The sequence below is a fragment of the Cynara cardunculus genome, unplaced genomic scaffold (genome assembly GCF_001531365.2).
Source record: "Cynara cardunculus var. scolymus isolate 2C unplaced genomic scaffold, CcrdV1 Un_Scaffold_2280, whole genome shotgun sequence".
Classification (NCBI taxonomy): Eukaryota; Viridiplantae; Streptophyta; class Magnoliopsida; order Asterales; family Asteraceae; genus Cynara; species Cynara cardunculus.
This window is the reverse complement of record NW_020201034.1, coordinates 31,407-38,447: the sequence shown is the minus strand read 5'-3', so window position 1 is coordinate 38,447 and position 7,041 is coordinate 31,407.

The window sequence follows — 7,041 nt, the reverse complement described above, 5'->3', positions numbered from 1 at the left end:
AATTCAGTTCCATTATCGCTTCTAACTTTTATGAGTTTGTGTTGTAGAAGGACTTGGAGCCTTTTCATCACCCCAATGAGTAGGTCAGGAACATCATATTTCTTCTTTACAAACTCAACCCAGGTGTATCTGGAKTTTTCATCAACTAGTACTAATATGTACTTCTGTCCATAGAGGCTTTGTGTAGATAAGGTCCACAGAGATCTATGTGGATCATGTCCAAGGGCTTGGTGCAGGAGGTTTCTAACTTGGTTTTATGCGAGGCCCGTTTCAGCTTTCCCATCTCACAGGCTGAGCACAGATGGTCTTTTTCAAAATTGAGATTCGGAATCCCCTTGACCAGCTTCTGTTTGGCTAGCTTCCTTAGAACATCAAACTTGAGATATGAGAACTTTTGATGCCATAGCCAATTTCATCGCTCTTATGGGATACGAAGTAGAGGGTGTCTTATCCCGCAGAGGATTGAAAATCCAGAAGATAGAGATTTCCTTCTCTCTTTGCCTTGACGATGGTTTGGCCGGGCTGGGTTTCGATGATGTTGAAACCCTTGCGAAATCGGACTTCAAGACCCTTGTCGCAGAACTGGCTTATGCTTAGTAAGTTGTGGTTAAGACCTTCAACATAAGCCACTTTGCTGATGAAGATGTTGCCTTTTATGAGAGTGTCATATCCCTTGATAGTACCCTTAATGTTGTCTCCACAAGGGGAAAGAGCCTCCAGATTTCTCGATGAAGGAGGACAGCTGACTTTTGTCACCAGTCATGTGCCTGGGGCAACCTGAATCCATATACCATGGTTGCACATGTTGGTCCTGCAAGACAAATTAAGGGGTTTTAGGTACCCATTTCATAATGGGTCCACGTTGGTTAGTGGGAGATACAACTTCTCTCTTTTCATCAGCCCTCTTAGTAGTGGGCTGATTTCTATTACCCTTAGCCTTTCAAGGCATGGGTTTGTTTGGATTTTTCTCGCCCTTAAACTTGGGCTTTTTCACGTTTTCATTGGTTTTAACATTATAGCGATAGACATGTTTGGAAAATATGCAACGATGTGTTGACATGTGGTTTCTTAGGTTTTGTAAAAGAACTAAACATTGGCAATTAAGATTTTTAGGACATGAATGTCTAACTTTCTTTTTATTCGATGAAAATGAAGAACTAAATGCAAGGGATGAAAATCTTGTCCTAGCATCGGTTGTTTTTACAAACTTCCTATCTAGTTCAGATTTTTTATTTGTGGAAGGCTTGGCTTTTACTTCTTTTCTGAGGAAGGACTGCTTTTCTTCAGCTGAATGAGAGGAAAAGTGGTGGTTAGAATTCTCAGAGACAGGCCACTTCTGTTTTTTCTCACGAGTAAACTTAATGAACTTAGAAGAGGTACTTGGGCCTTGTGAGGTGTCTTTAGCAGATTTGGTGTTACTCAGATTTTCTTTTTCTTTATCTGAAGTTTTTATAGATGCTGGAACATCAGATTTCATTGAAGACTTGAAGTTTTGAGGCTTCTTATCCTCAATGGCTTCTGGTGATTCACAGACTATCTCTTCTTCAGATTCAGAATCAAGATAGTCTCTCGCTGATTTCTCGAAATCAAAATTATCATGGATGTTTGTGGGAGGTGTGGGTTCAGATGTTGATGCTTCAGAGTGATCTTTTGGGGGTTCCATCGTTTCTGACTTAGATGAACTTCCAATATTACTTGGATGGTTCATCGATTTATCAGACAATGGTTCCTTACTAGGATTTTTCTTTTCATCAACAACACTTGCTAATGAAGTGGGATTGACGACCAGAGACTCTGATTTAACCATAGGGTTTCCATCGGTCTCTGATGTGGGGGCATCGTTCCCTTCATCAGAATTCTTACATGTACTACTCTCGTACACCACATTTTCAAAATCCTGTCTCAAGAGGACAGTTTTTCATCGACTTTAACTCTTTAAAAATTTGCTTTAGGTTTAGGGAAAAATTCGAGCTTTTGAATGCATCCAAGTTTGAAAGTGGATTTCTTTGTTTCGATGAAGGAGTCCAATTCATTGAATCCAATCCCTTGAGTGTCCTTTTGTCCGTTTAGTTTTTCGTACACATTTTGGGCATCCTTATATTTCTTCATCAGAAGTTCATTGGTTTGAAGCTTCGGGAGAATAATCTCCCTTTCTTTTTAAAAGAAATCTTTGAGAGCGACTAAGTTGAGCCTCTCTGCCTCAGATTCTTTTAAGGCCTTTGCCTTCTTTTCTAAGTCCTTGGTTATTCGCTTGTTTAATTCCAGAAGTTTTTTTCCTCTGATTTTTTAAGAGTGCCGATGCGAGTCTTTACCTTGACAAGTTCAGCTTTTTCTTTAGTTAGAAGATCAGTCTCTCTTTTGTCGAAATTGACTTCTTTTTCCGCTTTAAGTCTTTCAGATTTTTCAAAATGTAATTTTTTCTTGAGTTTCAAGAAGTCCTCTGAAAGTTTTATTACCCTTAACTATAGCTCTGATGGAGAAGAGTTGGTTTCATTTAAGGAAGACTACATACCTGTTCATCAGAGTCAGAGGCGGATCTTGCATTAGACGTGGCCATGAGACATATGAGTGCCTTATCTTCTTCATCAGACGAAGAATCAGACAACCAATTTTCTTTTTCAGCCATCAGGCTTCGCTCTTTAGGATGATATTTGTATTTGTTCTTGTAATAGTTCGCATCCTTCACCAGACGTCCTCTACATTCTTTTCAAAAATGACTATTTTCCCGCATCTAAAGCAGCGAAGGTCATTCTTCCTTCCGTCTCTGTCTTCTGTCTTCTCTTTTCTTATGTCTTCTCTTTCTTCTCTTCCCACTCTTCTGTCTTCTCTCTGATAGAATTTTGATGGTTTCTTTACATAGGATGGCTGGTACTTCTCCCTTCTGAAGTCTCTTCTTTCATAGGGATTTTTGATGAACTTCTTTTGGAACTATTTTGTGATCAAGGCCAGAGACTTGGCAAAGGCTTTGATATCATCATCTGATTCAGATGTCTCGTCTTCAGATTCTTATTCTACTACCAGTGTTTTCTTGCCTTTTTTTTCTTGTGGTATCTAGTGGAGGTCCTTGAAACATCTTTCTCTTCTGTAGCAAGAGCAAGGGGTCCACCGATGGAAACTTTCTTCTACATGATATCATTCTCTTGTGCAGCAAGCATTCCATAGACGTCATGAAGTGACCAGCTGTCTAAGTCCTGATTTGCTTGGAGGGACATCGATAGCTGTGTCCACTCATCGCCGAGGATTTTAAGGAATAGCACATCATTTTCTTCATTCGTCCTGGAGATGTCGTTTCGTCGACATTGATTGATCAAAGTGTTGAAATGATCGTACGTCTTTTGAATCGGTTCATTAGGAAGGGCTTTGAAGTTCGTATATTCGTTGAGACATTGAGCTCTACGATTTTTCTTCGTTTTTGCTCCTCCTTCTAATTGACTTGTCAGCTCATCTCATAGTTCCTGTGCTGTGGAGCATGCATCGAGGGATTGGAAAATTTCATTTGGAATGGCCATGATAATTAATCTTTTGGCCTTCTTGTCAGTCTCTACTCGCTCCATATCATCTTCATCCCAATTCTTCTCGTCCTTGGGCATGTAGCAAGCTGGAATTTCTGTTGTGGTGCTCGTTCAAGGGACTCTTGGAACAAGAGTCTGTGGAATGTAGGGACCCTCCATGACAGATCACAGAAGATTTCTATCCATCCCTTCCAGAAAGTTTACCATCCTTATCCTCCATTGTGGACACTCTTCTCTTTGAAGAGTTGGAGGTTTGGTGAGAGAACCAACACTGTAAGCAGAATTCCAGTTGGCCATTGAAGATTTGGAAGAGAAAAGATTACACTTTTAGAGAAGATTTTTACAAATTCTATGAATTAATGAAAAAGGCGAATTGAGAGATTTTATTGATCATTTTGATTGACAAAAACAATCAATTGGCTCTGATACCAATTGTTGATTACAGATCTCTCAATAACACTAATAATTAAGTTAAGAATACCCTAGTTATATAGTTTAGATGAATAAAATGATGAACACTAAAGAACAAAAGATGAATATTCAAAGAATATACTCGAGTGTCAAAGGATTCTCTTTATTCCAATGATTGTGAAAAATGTTAAAAGAGTCAAAGATTACAATAGCCCTAACCACCTATTTATACTAGAAAGCTATTTTTAAGATAACTCTCAAAAAGGAGAATTTCTAGCTAATCTTCTAGTAGAGATAAAGCTTATCTAAGCAATCAAAATAAAATAAACTTAGTAGAATCCAGCTGTTGATTAATCATCTCCAACTGTCTTCCATGGGGACTTATTTCAACCTTATCTTCATATCTTCATCACATGCCTCTGTTGAACTAGTGTAGAAACCTCCAAGTGTTAGTAACCAGAGGGGCTATGAAGATGCTCTTTCCATCGCATCTCTGGTCGATTCATCGACCCTCTGGTTGTTCTTCAGACTTAGCTGTTTTGCCTTGAAGTCTTCCATCGGCCTTCTGGTTCTTCATCACTTGTTTGTCTTTAATACTTCTACACATAAGACTTATGGGGTTTAATATCCCTCTCATTTGCTCATGGGGATGTATCTCTGCTCCTTCGAAGATTGTGCTTGATGAAGCGCACAGTAGAGTTGTAGTATTTGAAGCGCTGGTCTTCATGAAAGAACACTTTTTTTCCTTGTTCATTTCTAAAGACCACCCCATGTTCTGGTTCCACTAACACCGTCCAGGAAGGGATGTGCTTGATGCCTTCAAGATTTTTATTTGGCGCAGTGACACTCAGTTGTTCTATCCCTATGTCCCGAGCCAATTGGAAGTCTATCTTGCTCCTGAAATCCTGTAAGTCCTTTATCATCTGCCTTATTGTAGAGTTAGCAATGGCATACTTCCTCCCCTTGTCTTCCTTGTGGTTGGTGAAGAAGTATATAGTAAGAAGGTCCCAAGGATTACAATTTATCATATCGCAATCTGTGAAGATGCAGATCTGCCTCTGATATCATTCCACCATGTATTCATGGAAGAAAATATCATTGTGAGCAAAAGTTATCTTCTTGATGTCATGCACCTGCTTGATCCCATCTACATAATAAACTGTAGATATAGGCTGCGTGTACTGAAAAAGGAACCTCTGCCTTATGTTCTCTTGCAGCATTGGGTGAAGGTTGATTTTCATAGTTGGAGCTTCATCCCTCTGGTTGTATATGAACTGGTAGATCACTTCAATATCCGCCTTGTCCTTGATGGGATTTTCTCATGGCATAGGCCTCCTCATTGCATCCATTTGATCCTTGATCTCTTGAACACGATCATAGGATGGTTTGGAGCTCCAAGGCCTGTTGCTACTTGCGTGCTCGTGACTTTCTCTGACAGGACGAGTTGTATTCAAAGTTGGTGTGACAACTCTGGTTCCTTGAACGGTAACATGGGCTCTGTGCGTCTGGAGGTGTAGTGGAGGTATGGCGCCTATTACCCTTGGAGTAAGTGGTATAGCCATTGGAGGGGCCCTTTTTGATCTTTGTGGCAACTCCTCTGGCTCTATAACATTTACCACTACTTCCTCTTCGTCCGTCCTTACAGGTTCGGCCGTCTCCATGAGCAAGCAGAAGGATGACGATGAGTGACTTGATGAAGAGACGTGTATGGATAAGAGTTGAATAACATTCTCTCCACCAAGTGTTGGCTCTACATGCGTGGTGACCTCTGGCTTTGCTTCCTTGAAATCCTCCTTTGCTCCACCCTCTTCCTCTTGATGCGCCCTTGTGGATGTATTTTGCTGAGTTAGGGCTGGGGCTTGAGCTGGAATAGAGGCAGATGGGGCAGTTGTTGTTGCTTGAGTTGACTGCTTCTCCCCCTCTTGGCGACTTTAAGGACTAGACTGGTCTGAGTCCTGATTGTCATCAAGCCTCATCTTTTTTGACGACTCCCCATGTGTAGGGAAGGCTTTGTTGTCTTTCTCTTCTTCTTCATTGTGTCTGTGGGAGCCATCGCCTTTACCTTGGAGTCTAGGAGCTCCAAGATATTGGCCGTTGTTTGGGTGGCTTTGTTGATCTCCATGTCAGCTCGAAATTTGAACGTATCCAGCAAGCATCGCATTTCTGCAACCGCTTGGTTAGATGTATTGTTGAAGTCGGACATGAAGTAAGCCACCTTTTGTATTAGACGATCACCTAGAGCCCGGAATTCTATCTAGGTGATGTAGTCCGGAAGGATGCTCAGAGGTACGAGCGATGTTTCTTCTTGTTGCACCTTGGGGGTGGAGGCGGCGTCCCTCTGGATTTGATGAATTACCCTTTGTAGGGTTTTTATGTTGCTCGGTGTCAATTCCATGAGTTGTTCGAGGCGAGAAGCATTCGTCGAGGACTAAGCTCTCAATACTACTATGGATGATTGAATTTCATCCAGAGCAGGTGCAGAGGAGGATGACTCTGCACGGGCCACCTTGAGTTTAAGCTCTTCCAAGGAGCACATCACAGAGGTGGCGAAGGATTGGAACTCATCCCTCCTGACATATGCTATGGGGTAACCTCTAGCTCAACACATGGGCCAAAGTTAGTCCTTGTTCCAAGGACACCTTCTTTCATGACTTTTTTGATGTTGGTCGTGGAAGAATTTCCAGTCGATCCTCGTGTGTCTTGTGGAGGAGAAGGCACTACAATTGTTCAGTGAAGAGAGACTTTGTCACGAGATCAGAGTCTAGTGAAGAGCTCTCATTGAGTGGACTTAGACACTTGTTGAGAGTCTCTAAGTGTTGTGCACCTAGACCTTGATCTGAACAAGGTTGGGGAGAAACTAGTGCAGAGGAAACAAATTCCTCTATGGGGGAGAGTGGCATGGCATGGGGAGACATGCCACTTGTTTTTTCAAATGAGTCACCCTTTTGAGATGGTGAATCCTAGGATGTGGATTCCCTTTGGCTTAGATGGCCAGAGACAGATGCGACCTCTGGCTAGTTTGGTTGGGGAGGGTTCGAGGTGTGCTCCTCTATTTCAATGATCCGTGTTGCTCGACCAACTGGATCAGATTGCATGGATGCACTGGGAGTTGGGCTAG